The sequence below is a fragment of the Globicephala melas genome, chromosome 6, assembly GCF_963455315.2.
Source record: "Globicephala melas chromosome 6, mGloMel1.2, whole genome shotgun sequence".
NCBI classification, from domain to species: Eukaryota; Metazoa; Chordata; class Mammalia; order Artiodactyla; family Delphinidae; genus Globicephala; species Globicephala melas.
Genome location: NC_083319.1, coordinates 28704101 through 28719163, shown reverse-complemented (window position 1 = coordinate 28719163; position 15063 = coordinate 28704101).

Here is a 15063-nt window from a genome sequence, read left to right as displayed (position 1 = left end):
ACTGAGGGAGGGGGTGAGTCTCAGGGGAATGTTAGAGTTGGAGGATGAATGGAAATTGGGTAGAATAAATTTCAGCTGTCAATGATACAGTTCGCTATCTTCTATCAATTTCAGGGGGAACAGAGTTCACTTCTCTATTTATCGATGTGATAAATATCTGTCCTCTTTTAGTCTTTCAGTTACACCTGATATTTTCTCTTCTGCACAAGGTCAAGTGTTTCTCAGGCCCTTAGAAACACTGGAAACGTCCATGACTTCCTTCCCAGGTTGAAGGTGTTAATGGAAGCAATGACAATGTAAGATCCTTGAAAAATAGTTACAATGATATTTCAGTAATCAGAGTATTTGATCAAAATGTTTGTCCATAAAGTATGAGAGAGATTTTACTATACTAATATACCAAAGTAGTGACATGAGCATATATAGAAATTCTACAAACAGTGCAAGAGGGTTCCCTTTTCTCCACACCGTGTTTTACAAGCATTTATTGTTTGTAGATTTTTTGATGATGGCCATTCTGACCGATGTGAGGTGACACCTCATTGTAGGTTTGATTTGCATTTCTCTAATAATCAGTGATGTTGAGCATCTTTTCATGTACCTCTTGGCCATGAAATGTCAATTACTCAGCCATAAAAAGAAATGAAATTTGCAGAGATGTGGATGGACCTAGAGTCTGTCATACAGAGTGAGGTAAGTCAGAAAGAGAAAAACAAATATCGTATATTGATGCATATAGGTGGAATCTAGAAAAATGGTACAGAAGAACCTATTTGCAGGACAGGAATAGAAACGCAGACATAGAGAATGGATGTGTGGACATGGGGCAGGGAAGGGGAAGGGGGGATGAATTGAGAGATTAGGTTTGACATAAATACACTACCATGTGTAAAACAGCTAGCTAGTGCGAACCTGCTGTATAGCACAGGGAGCTCAGCTCGGTGCTCTGTGATGACCCAGACGGGTGGGATGTGGTGCAGGAGGGAGGTCCAAGAGGGAGGGGATATATGTATACATACAGCTGATTCACTTCACTGTACAGCAGAAACTAACACAACATTGTGAAGCAACTGTACTCCAATAAAAAATAAATTCTACAAAAAGCTAAACTTTGGAATGGTGTATAAAAAAAAGGAAAAAAAGGAGCTTTCAGGTTGGGATAAATTCCACAGAGTAGTAATATGTGTGAAGCAAGGAACTGTGCTTTAGAGGAGAGTTGAAGTCAATGCTGGTATTATTAATGTATATGTTGAGATAATAAATGTTTAGTCATTGGTATATATATTCATGAAATAGGGTATTAACATTCTGTTTGTTTTATATTTAACTCTGTAGGGTCTACTAATTTACAATTAAATTAAAAAATCCACTAGGACTAATGAGCTAATAATTGCAAAGAACTCTTGAGCATGGATAAAAGGCACCAAGGGAGGACAAACTGCTATTCATGAAAATCGAAACATCTAAGACTTTAATTACATCCCTTGCTAGAAGGGACTTGTAATCAGTTATGGGGACTAGCTCATTAATGATCTGCTGTGGGATTCCTGAACAACATATTGAAAGCTATTTCACTTACCAAATGTGAATATACTTCAGAGCAGGCATTTTCTGATAATTCTGTTTCAATATAGCAGGTTCCCTTTTTCTTTCAAATTCAAAGGATTCTAATTAGTTCTATAATATAACACACTTCTGCATTGTCAGAATTTTCATTTCAGTTTTTAAGTTGGGCAGTGAGTGTATGTTTGAGGGATATTATTTCTAGGTTGGGGGAAGGGGAATAAATAAAAGAATTTCTTCAACTCTTTGGGTAAAGATAGTTATGGGACTAGGCTCAGTGAAATAGAGACTCAAATATTTGGTTCTCAGTGCTGGAATCCTGAGTTTGCCCAAAGAAGCATTGAAGGAAGTGCCAAAGTTTCTCCAAGTATGGTATTTGGCGACCAAATGTTCTGGAAAATATATGAAGAAGTTTTATACATATACATCTATACATGTGTATACATAATCTCTAACCTGAAAATTTTTAAACCTACTTAAAAATGGGAACAATAGTACAATGAACACCCTTAAATTCTTCACTTTGATTCCAGCATATATATTTTGACATATCTTTGTAAAAGTTTGAATCTAATATTTATTTGTTTATATTTATTAGTTACATTGGAAAACGTTAATTAGTAATCTAATGTTGGGAATTTAGATGATGACAATTTATTTTCATTTTATTCATCTACATATTCTAATACAATGAATATGAATTACTTATATAAATAAAACATCCTGCAAAATGATTCTTACTGAATTATTTAGAAATGCTTTCATTGGGGTGTTATTGAAGTTTCATAAATTTCATGTTATGCATTTGAATCTATGTGTAGCAACAAAATTTGTGATCAGGTGTGAGTTACAAATCCCTGAAAAACAGTAAAAATTCAAGATTTGATTTTTCCCATATACCAGGGAGTTTGCAGGTAGGAAGTCCAGGGCTGGTACCTTGGTCCCATAAATTCATAAAATACTCAGGTTACCCCTATATTTCTATCATCCTTATCATGTATTCCAGGTCACATGATCTTAAGAAGTGTCCTCAAGTTCCAGTGTCAAGTCCTCATTCCAATGAGGAGGATGGAAGACAGCCTCTGCCAGTGAAGTTTGCCCATTTAAAGGAGTTATTTTTCTCTCTTTTTTTTTTTTTTTTTCCAAAATCTCAACCCAATGACTTGTAGTCATATCTCAATATGTAGAACTAAATCACTTGGCCATGTCAGGCAGTAAGTAAAGCTGGGAATGTAATGTTTTGCCAGGCACAATGCCTCCTCTAAAAAAAAAAACTGACTGTGAAACACATCATTTTATATACCACTAAAAGAGAAAAAAAATCTCCTACCAATGAAACTATGGCATGATTTTCTTTTCATTTAGAATATTTATTTGCTACTCATTTAAAGAATACTTTTAGATTTTTTTTTTTACACTTAGACTATAGTCATATATCATGCTGTTCTGTGTCCAGGACATCGTGCATACATACACTTTTTATTTAATTGGTAAATTGTAACAATCTTTTTGAAGACATCGTGAAAAGCAATTAAATTCAAAATGCTTGGTACCAACAACACACGTAATACATTGATTATGTTGATGTGACAACAAAATAAACAGTACTGACCAAATTCACATAAGATCAAGCATGATGCCTCCTGGCCAACAGTGAAGGCAAGACACCAACAATGGCAAGGGTATGGAACAAAAACAAGTTTGTCCTGGAACCAGTCAGTATGGCACCTAAGAATTAACTAGACTGCTTTTGGATTGTCAGTGGTGTTTGCAACATGACTACTTGAATCTGTGTGGCAGAAACTTTAAATTTAATTCATATTCTTTTTACAAAGGAGGTGGTGGTATTCTCTTCTAAGTAACTATTTGAGAATTGAATGTAACTACTTTCAAAAGACAAAAAAATCCAGAAATTAGTTAAAAGTGTTTTAGATTTCACAAGAAGAACTGAGGGAGAAAAAGCACACTGCGTCCTGAGCAAAGAAAAGAAGCAGAAATCAGAGGGCAGAGTAAAAAGTGGTATTTGTTCAATGCAACCTTAACAGAGAGAAAGGCTCTGCAAGTAAAGTGTACCGAAGCATTGAAGTTGCATCCCTGAACGTGTTAGGGGCACATAATTAAGCTGAGTGTGAGGGGCAAGGATGCTGATAGGATAATAACTAGCTCAGTCTTCTGCTGTGGTCTTGTATGCTCTCATCAGTGCAATTAAGGTCACATAATCCATCACCTAGCAGAGTATCTGGCATATAGTAGTGCTCAAGATTATTTATTACATTGAATTAGAAAATTAAAATTTTTTATTAGGATGAGGGGTTGAGAAATATCCCAGGATATTCATGAGCATTATTTTTTAGTTAAGCAGGTTAAACAGAAGCTCCTTTTAGAGATTTTTATTTCTTGGTGGGGGTGGTAGGGGGTGATATTCAGGTTACTCTCTAACTCTGCAACCTAGGTGGGAACCAGTAGGTAGGAATCAGACATGCCCATCAAAAGCAAAGAAGCTGACTTAAATGTTACATGCTGAAAGAATATCCTAGGTGTCTATCTTCTTACAAAACAAGCATGGGATGTACTGTCAGCCAAAAATGGATTCTGAATGTATACTAGATGTCATTCAATCACATTTATATGCACTTGCTCTCTGTAGCTTCCTGAATTGAATACTGTGGGAAGATAACAGAAGAGACTGATAAAATGTAAAGAGAGGCTTGGATCTGATGACTGAGTCATCTGCACCCTACTTCAGATCCACAAAATTTCTCTGCAGCTTCGACTCCAGCATCCATAATTTAAAAATCTGCCAGGGTGATTCTGATGTTCAGCAATGTTTAGCATCCTCTAGACTGGATCATTTCTAGAGTTCCTTTAGGCTTTCAAATTTCATACTTTAACACATTTATCATATATTCAACAAACCTATATATATATATATATATATATGTTTTTTTTTTTTTTTTTTTGCGGTAGGCGGCCTCTCACTGTTGTGGCCTCTCCCATTGCGGAGCACAGGCTCCGGACGCGCAGGCTCAGCGGCCATGGCTCACAGGCCCAGCCGCTCCGCAGCATGTGGGATCCTCCCGGACCGGGGCACGAACCCATGTCCCCTGCATCGGCAGGAGGACTCTCACCACTGTGCCACCAGGGAAACCCTAAACCTATATTTTTAATTTAAAAATATATTTTATTTAACCCAATATAACCTAAATATGATCACTTTAACATGTAATAAATATAAAAAGAATTAATGTGATTTTATAAAAAAAAAAAAGAAAAACCAAAAAAAAAAAAAAGCTATGGGTTTTACTAGCAGCTGGCAGTTCTACTAGTTCTCACCGCTCCTTACAATATAGAAAAACCACAAGAGCCTCATAAACCTCAGATAGGCTCAGGTTTATGAAACTCTAGGGCTAACTAAAGCCCCCAGAGACAGAGCCTGAGAAATTCCCAGAAGTATGGGAGAAGAGCAAGAGTGTTCTGATCTTAAAATGTTATTTCCATTTGTGTCTCCAACTCTTTGCCCTGTAGTCTTCTGTAACAGCAGAACTTTATTGCAGTTACAGTGGTCTCTCTGCTACGGGATGAAGGACGGTCTGGAGACCACCAAACTAATTTCATGGAAGAACAAGACTGCTGAACTAAAGATGGGACATAAGGGGCAACTATTACATTAAGGAGACAGAAAAACCATTTGGGGATTACTACATGTAAGAAAAAGAGTAATATACCAAGTGATATGTTTTGAATATGCCAAATAGTATATCAATATACCAAATAATATGCTAATTACATAGTGATCTTTTGATACTCAGCCCACATGGCCTGTGAGGAAAGCTGCCTGATGAGGTGTGGTGATGGGTTTGTTCCCCACATTAGGGAACTCAAGAAATAAACATATCTGCCTTTAAATGGAAGCAAAGACAGGTATCTCTCTATCGGTCTGTTTAATTGCCCTGCACTACTTATAATAAAACAAATGTGGTATTATTTCCAACTCAGGAGGCTTCAACTTTGGAGGCTGTGACTGCACAAGCACTGGATATTCATTGACATATACAGATGTGGCTATAATGAAATGAGTTATGTACCTATGAGAAATTTCTCAATAAAAGTAACTCTAAATATACCACATAGTTTCTTGATGCTAAGAGGGCCTTTACAGGTCTTATAGTTCTTAAAGAATGAGTAGGAAATTGCCAGAAGGAAAATCAAAACAAAGGATTCTGGCAGATTTAAAATTTCAGATCACATGCAAACACAACACATTAGGAAACAGCAAGTTGTGAAAGATACTAGGAAGTACTTTTAGCTGACAGACTGATAAAAATAAGCTCATGAAGGGTGTGATGAGTTGGATTTTTTCTTCTTCCTTCAGTATCCCTCCCTGCAGGAGGATTATGTTTCATATTCCATCGATATTTTCCTTATCTATATCAGTTTCTTTGACCAATGAAATGAGAGCAAAAGTTATGATTGTCACTTCCACTAAAGTTTTAAAAATCAGTAAACAGTACACTATATATATTTTTTCCCTTTGTTGTATGCCCAGATTGCATTTCTTCCTTCAGTCTGGTTCCCAGAACAAAAATAATTTGGAGAAGAGCTGCAGTCAACTTGCTAATGGCATATTTCTAAACATTCTCATATAAAAACACAATAAATTACTTAGAGAAGAAGTCAGAATATATGTAAGTAAATAATATATTCTCATGCTTTACCAGGCTCCCAACCACTCCACTGCGATTATTAGTAAAGGACAATTCATTATTTGTTAACTATTGTATTTGCTAATATTAAATAATCAAGGTAGATTCAAAGTAATTGTTATCTTTTCTCAAAACTTTAATTTTAATGCTACAGGAAGCTCTGTGTCCTTAAAAATTCAGGTTATGACTATGCTCTTATGATTAACATTGTACAGCCTATGGCTATGAGTGGATAAGAAGGACAGTGATTGTCTTATGCACCATGCTTCTATGTTCATTTGTCCAGGTTCCTGTTGGAAAACAGCACAATCATTGTGCCCTTATATTTTCTCAGAAATAATGTATGAATATTGACACTGTCAGTCATCTCACAAAAGAGTTGACATACAATAGAGAAACAGAAAAAAGTTCACAAAAACATATATATGTGGATAGACATTGATTTGGGAGTAATAGAAGATACCCAGGAACAGTTGTCTAGATGTTTCCAAAATTTGGAATGTTTAGCAGTTATGCAAACCAAATATTTGAATATCTGCTGGAAGTTTTCAGTTTTTCTGAACATGAAGACATTTGATTTGGGAAAAGACATTATTCAAAAATCAAGAGGAAAGCATTAAAGAGAAGAGTGGAAAGAAAAGTCTTTTCAACTCAGACTGATTGTCTGGTTTCATTAAGTCACCAGATGCCTCCTTTCACCTTATTTAACTGGTCTTAAAGGCTTAAGGAAGTTTTTAGCTCAAATCAGTGCAATCTAAAGAAGTTTCTCAAATTGCAAAATAGGTTCTTAGAAATCAGGAAAACTTCTACTCTTTAGTGAATACACTCAGAAATGCAAAATCTAAACAATTTTTTTCCGTTGACTATGAAGGCATTTAAGATCTTCAGAAAAAGCTTCTTATGTACTTTTTCTAAGCATGTACTCTGATAATTGTAAGATATAAAATAACTCACATTTCTTTTCATCTTAATGCAGACTAGTTTACTAGTTTCTCAGTTTACCAGCTGACAGATGACATATTGGATTGTGTCTGGGAAAGATGACCAAACCTTACTTCTCTTAAAGACAGGGGTAATCCAATGTGGGAATTATTAGGAGCAGCTGAAATTATTTAGTCAACAGATCTGATGCTTCTAGTTTATTCTGTCTTCAACCTTCTGGGGTACAGGATTCGAAATAATTCCCAAGGAAGAGGCTTAAGATAATTATAGGAAAGAGGTAATGAGATAGCTAGTGCTCAAATCACAAGAAGCTTGCTGATAAAAACAAATATGTTCAGTAGGAAAAAAGGGTTGAAAAGCAGAGGACATCTCTGAAGTTAGGGCAAGAGAAATGAGACCATTCCTAAGGAAAGGAGTAGAGATAAATTGGCAAAGGCAAGTTAGTAAGACAAAAAGCTGTGATGAGCCTAGAAAGCTCACTGGACAGACTCCTTCAGTGAACAAATTAAAGTCATCATTTTAAAAGGCAGAGATTTTCACAGATTCAAATACCTTCAAGATCACTGTAATCCCAAGAACTGTCTATGCATGGTTGAATCCAGAAAACAGACTCTTTGAAACATATCTAAATCCTATGATAGGGGCTCTTCAAAAGAGAGAGAAAGGATAGAGTGGCAGAGGTACTCCAGGATGAAAACCATGCATTGAAGATAAGAACACATCTTTTTTTTCTTCTCTAAACATTTTTAGTTTTCGGAAATTATCCTTGTTGATTAATTTATATTCAGTTTATTCATTTTAAGTTGTATGGGACTCCATTATGTCAGTTCATAATAATTAATTAATCTACCTCCATCAGTAAATAATAAAGATGAGGCCTATTTTCAGCTACAATAAACAAGACTGCAAAGAGCCAAAGTATATACCTAAATGGGGACTTGCTAATATGCACATCTTCAACTTTGTTTACCAAAGAGATGGTTTCAATTAATAGTCTCACCAATAATGTATGAGAACTCCCTTCTCTCTACATTCTTAGATTTGTTATTGCTTCCTTCTTTCTAAATACTGTTTTATTCTATATTTCTTACTAATTTATGAAATATATATTTAAGTGTGTGTGTCCATTTAATCCTTTACTGATTATATTTACTAAAAATGCCTTCTCCCAGTGGTGTGGGTTGCTAAATACAGATATTTTTAATAATGATACTTTTAAATTTATTTATTTTTGTCATTTTTGAAACATTTAAGAAATCCTTCCACACTCTAGTGTCATGAAGACATTTTTCTATGTTTTCTTCTAAAAGTTTTATAACTTAATTTTGCACACCTTATCCATCTGGAAAATATTACTTTATAGAGAGATTTTAAAAAATATATGGATAGTGGGACCTCCCTGGTGGTCCAGTGGTTAAGACTTCGCCTTCCAATGCAGGGGGTATGGGTTTGATCCCTGGTGGGGGTGCTAAGATCCCACATGCCTCATGGCTAAAAAACCAAAACATAGAAACAGAAGCAATATTGTAACACATTCTATAAAGACTTTTAAAATGGTCCACATCAAAAAAATAACTTAAAAACAAAAATATACGGATAGTCACTTTTCCTAGCACTAATTAGTGAATTACTTGACTCTTTTGTAAATTTAATTTATACCTTTGGTTCCCACTCTCAGCATACAGTATTTCACCCCACATATAACATAAGTTAGATATACCCCTTTTTTTCTCACCTATGTCAAGATATTGAAAAGGAATTGGAAAACCAAAAGTAAAGTATATTTGGAAAAAACTTTCAATGGAGCTAATTTTCCTCTGTGTGCTGTGAGTCCCTGTCTCCTGTGGAGAAGGGGAAGGTACTCAGACATCAACTGAAGCCTAGTGATAGTAGCATCAGGTAAGCACTGAGAGAGATTTATAAATGACCCCACCAATTTGGAGGACATAGTGGACTTGTGTATGACTCCCACTTGCGAAATCTAAAATACAAGAGGCTGCCTGAGGTAACCCATAACATTGAAAGGGAGGATTCAGTAAGGAAGGAGGTATACTTTCTAATGACATTAGACCTAAGGGCCAGGTTTCAACAGACCAGACATGGTTTGTTAAAGAGAGCACTGCCATAAATGTCTTAGAAATAGCCCCCAAACCTGTTGGAGGGGAGATGAGACTTCCTCTGAAAGGAAACTATGCATAAGAGGGCACTAAAGACCACATGCAACACTTCAAAAAAGAAAAAGGTAGTCCTTATTCCCCTACCATATAGAGAATTTGATAACAGCTTGGAATAATACTAGTCAAGAAGAAATTTTCTGTTCTATCTGCCTCACCCATCCTGTCCTGTCTACGTGAATCTTAGACATGTCAGAAACCGTGGTTAGCAATATGGGAGAGAAGAGATATAAGTTAGGGAACTAGAGAAGGAGTGAAGCATGGCTACTTTCCCACTGAAGATAGCCTTCCCAAACTGGGTCCAAACTGGAGGTGAGAACAAAGTTAAAAAATGAAAACGTTTTAAAAATATTACAATGAACAGCCGAATACCCATCACTCAGATTCAGCACTTGACTTCCAAGGTTGCCCTGAGGGTCGACATTCAATCAGATGATGAGGAAAGAGAGAGGGGAGAATGGATTTGGTTGGTTTTTATAGGCTTGTATTAGTTTTGCACACTTTTAATTGGTCAGAAAACTCATTCACGTGGCACTACCTAGAGGCAAGGAAGGTTGGGAAATGTAATTCCTAGATGGTTACTTCAACTTAGGCTATGAAATAGGAGTCTGAATGTGTGGTATTCAGCTGGATGTCTCACATTTATTTTGTTTTCTTAACAGATCACATGCATCTGAAATTTGTGTGTGTATGTGTGTGTGTATAATGTGAGTGAATAATCTAGAAATTCAAAGTCTTGATTATTTTCCTGGATTGAAAATAAACCTACAGACATAATTCATGGATTCCTGTGACATCTAGACTTTTATCTTATATATATATTTTAAATTGGACTCCTTCCCTGTGGTTGTTGGTGACATTCTATGTAGTATAGCCAGAAGTCTCCACTAGAGCAATGTGGGATATTATTAAGAATGTAGAAAATAATGTCCAGTATATCATCAACTGGAAATAAGATCTCCAATTACTTTGATATCCACAAAAGCATAGCTATATACATATGCAAGATCACTTAGAAAACCAAAGATTATAAATTAGTTTTAAAATACTCAAAATCAAACAAAACCCAGGAAAGTAAAGTCAGCAGCCCAGATCTTTTGGTTCTAAGTGTTGTGTTTTATCTATGTTCCTCTTCAAGCTTCTATCCTGATTTCATCCAGTGGCATTAAAATATTGTTTAGAAGAGTTTTTCATTTGGGGAAATGAAATCAAAATATTTACCTGCCAACATTCAAGTCATTTTTTCTCTCAACATCTGCCCCTCTTCTCAAAAACCTTGCTACTCAACTTGATAAAAGATTCCTATCACTATGCACTATGTCTATTGATTCAAAAAGTAAATTAACTTGGAAACTATTGCTTTTTTTCTTTATTCCACTCCTAGGAAGAGGTTGTTCTGTTGAGGGGCCATTAACTTCTCTTTAACTAGATTACAGTGTCAGAGGGTAAACCTTTGGGGTTAAGAAGATAAAGTAATTTGCTTCTGAGCTGAGTCATGTCAGGTTCCATCTTAGTTCTTTATATGTGGGGAGGTTGCATTAAGTCATGGACCACAAGAGAATAGGTTCATCGTGTATCCACCCACTCAGGCATACTGAGATACATGTTAGAAAGAGAGTAAAGCCTATCTGAAAGGAGAAAAATTAAGCCTCCCTAATCTCAGCCTGTGGGGTCATCAGAGTTCTGCACTCTAGTCAATCTCATTGCAACTTAGGCTCCATATTAGAGCTTAAGGACAAAGCCCCAGGAAATAGTAAAGCATTCCTTCACATAGTTTTGTTATCCATTCATATTAGTGCTCTATTCAAACTTTTGGTAACAGGTAGCCAGTAAAAACTTGGATACCTACTACTTCTCTTCGGCATCCTAAAAGACACATAACTTACACTCGATATCTTTTGGTGGAACAAATGAGAATATCCATTAAATAAAGGGCAAAATGTTGAGATGTAAAGTACCAAAATAAAAACAAAATTTTATTGTTTTTTTCTGTGACTCTAAACTTTGGGAGCTAAGCCACAGTCTTCTTTGGTCTGGATCCAAAGTAGATCTTCTGAACAAGACCTAAGTAGGGAAAAGCTCCTTTTCCTATTGCAATATTTGATAATCCTTTTCTAATTCAGTGACTTTTTGACATTTTTACAACCCCCTCACCACTTTGAACACTATCAGAGAGACAAGTAAACCTGAACCTCCAGTTTAACCATTAGCTTCTTAGAGATATTTGCTTGGAGAGTATTTTTAGCTTCTGAGCTCTCATCATTTTATTATATTCAATTTTATACCTTTAGTTTTGATTGGGTGACTCCTACAGGTGCAGCAGAGCAAGAAAATAAAGTTAAAATGAGATAAACTATATACAGTAAACAAGAAAAAAGGTAAAGGTAAAATCTTCCAAGAAAAAAAAAGAATTCTAAGTTATGACTAGGTAGTTTTTTTAATAAATAAGGAAATAAAAGAAAAAAAAAGAGTTCTGGAGACTCACTTTATCTTAAAGTGGCTTTGATTTCAGGACACTGCTACTTGAGTTTTGAGTCAGAAAATGCTGAATAAATCCATCCTTTCCACACAGAAAACAGTTCTTATATTAACTTTCACTTTATTGTATTATTCAGGGCAGGCTATCTGATAAAACAATTTCCACATCTCAGTGGACTAGTAAAATAGAATTTTATTTTTCACTCCCTCAAAATCAAATAGGATGGAGGAGAAGGGTGGGTGCTCTGCTCCACAGAGTCTCTCAGGAACCCAGGCTCCTCCTATTGTGTGCCCCACTGTTCCTAGGGCCTTCAAGGCCTCAACTGAATCCTCTGTCTTTGGATGGCAGATAAGCCAAGAGACAAGCAGCACATGTGGAGGGTCATACTGAAGGCTTTTATTAGCCAGGCCTGGATGTGGTACACGTGACTTTCACTCATATCCCAAGGATCAGACTTCATTAACTGAAGAGGAGGCTAGCAAAGGTAGTTTTATTATGATCCCAGGAGGAGAAAAAATGGGTTTTTATGAACACATACTCTTTGCCACTCTTCTGCTTATTGTGGTTTAGGTGTTCATATTCATTTCCAGTATCATGGAAAATTCACTTCAAAATTATCAGGACCCCTGTATAGAGATCTTTTACTTTCAGATTGATGTATTTATGCCAGGATCTTTTTGTCTTGTTTTTCCCCTCTATCTCCAGCCAAGTTCTAAGGGACTCACTTATTACTAAATCTTGATAATAGGATAGATTTGGGGGGACCCAGGTTCCTGAATATGAGTTCTAGCACAGTTCTTTTCTGAAGTTCATCTGTAAAGATAAGGAGAAATGGGAATCACTAGTATATAAAAGTTGTACTATCTCCTTGCACTGAGGTGAAAAAAAAATGCATTTATCAGAAATTCAATTGCTAAGAAGGAAACAACACAGTGACTCTGCTATCAGAATTGCTAATAGACTAAGGGATAACTACAAGCAGCAGGTAAGAAGGCTGGCAACAGAAAACTGAGTTTCCATTGTATAAGAAAACTATCAGAAACTTAGGGGCAAGGAAATCCACTTGTAAGAGGTTTTGATTTTGCAGTTAAAACATAAGCTGTGGGAAATAGTAAAAGAAAGGAAGGAAGACATTCAAACTCAGCATATGTTAGTTTTAGACACAGTCAAGGAGAAATGGATCAAATTAAGAAGCACGTTGAAGTGTTAAAATCTCAACTGGCCTTTTCAAAAGGGTGTTGAGAGACACCAAAGTAAAAAAGAAATGGATTTCTAGAGTCAGTATAGTCAGATTTCATTCTGTAGACAATAAACTGAAGATGCAAGGAGTCTTTCGGCTGCAACTGGATAGAGAAGGTTTCGGAAGGTACGTTTGGGGAAGAGTATATATAAATACTTGCACTGGGCCCAAAGGTACAGGTTTGGAAAGCAAAAGGAATTCCATCTCTAGTTCATAAGTCTATTTCTCTAGCAGGGACAAATGTGAACTCAGGAAGAAATCTTTCCTGGGAGGGAGCATCCAAGGTCTAAGGAATTCAGGAGTTGGGGGCTGCTGATGCAGCTATTGTTACATACTAACATAAATGCCAGCAAATGGCTAAGGAATATGGTGGTTCTTCTAAGAATGGAAAATTTGAGAGAGAGAAACAAGAATTTGGGGAAGTAGGAAATGTAAGGCCATAAACTATACCAGTCTTTGTTTTAAGTCTGAAATTCTCAGCTCACAAGAGAGTGGAAATTCCGGCCCTAATCAGAGACCGCACTCAATTAAAACTTGGGATTCCAAGAACTCTGGTCTAAAGGGGAAATACGAATTAAGATCAATGGACTAAATAAAAAAATAAAATGGACTAAATAAAAAGCAACAAAAAAGAGAAGTCTTTGAGTATTACTTATATATATATTTAAGAAGATAAGGATATTTTAATAAACCTCTCCTAATTTATGTATGCAGGGCAGGGGTTTTTTGTCGTTGTTATTATTTTCTTCTTTTGTTCCATTGTTCACCTCAGAATATAAGAGGTAGAGTGTTACAATGAGCTCTAAGTGAGAGATTTCTCACATGTGAGGGTTAAATTCACAGACACTAGACTCAGGAACTTGATGGAAACTCTGGAGAAGCTAAATAATCCAAGAAAGTTTTCTTTCTTAAAATTTTTTATTTTTCCTTTTCAGTTCTACCAGTTATTACAAAGTCTTTGAAGTTATCTTTTATTTGTAATAGAATGTAGTTCTGTCTTGTAACATCTTTTGTGTTTTAAAGACATCGCTTTTTCTTGGAAAATGCTTTTATTTGTGGGAATCTGCTTGGATTTTAGGGGCTTCCAATGCCACATGGGTCCTGAGTATTTGTGGAGAAAGTGTGGGACTGGTGCTATAATGTTCCTATGTGTCTTGTGGTTCCTCTGGAACTTCACAAGAACATAGGAAAGTTTTCTAGTTGGAAGACATCCATGTCTGGACATCTACTACATCCAGTAGGAGAATGTAGGCCTTCATCAGGGCATTACTAATGAAGAAGAAATCCTATTTTTCTGCCAAGACATCTAAGTGAGCTCTCCTTTGACTGAACCTCAGTAAAATAAGAAGAAAATGCAAGAGAGAAAATGCTTTCAGACATAAGCTAGGACTTTAATTTATCTGTAAAAAGGGAGACAAGATTTCATTTCAGCTATCAAATTTCCCTGTGGTAAAAAGAGGTTTATATAATAACATGAAGGGTTAATATTGTTAAAATGTACAAATTTGGTTGCAAAATTGGGGGATTTTAAATTGGTGGCTTTGTGTTATTTGGGCTCTGCTATTAGCTGACACACCTTGTATAAGCTTGTCTGGTGAATAGGTAGGAGAAGGGGAAATAGAAACTTGGATAATTTATTCTAATATAGAGTATGCTCTTGGGGTGTCACTCAATTAATTCCTGTACTGACCCATATTAGAGGTTTTGGGGGACAATATCTAAAGGGATTTTCATGATGGCCTAAGGGGATGGTCTGCCAGTCTAACTGGTCCCTGCCAGACTATAAACTTTGTGGAAATAAAAATTAGGAAATTTTAATTACATTGACATACCTTAGTTGCAAAAATGTGGGTTAAATCATATTTATGGACACATGTACTTGAATACAAACACTCTGTTGAAATTTTCTTTTTCAGCAAGACAGGAAATTGAAGGAACAAGAATATATACATCTTACAACCA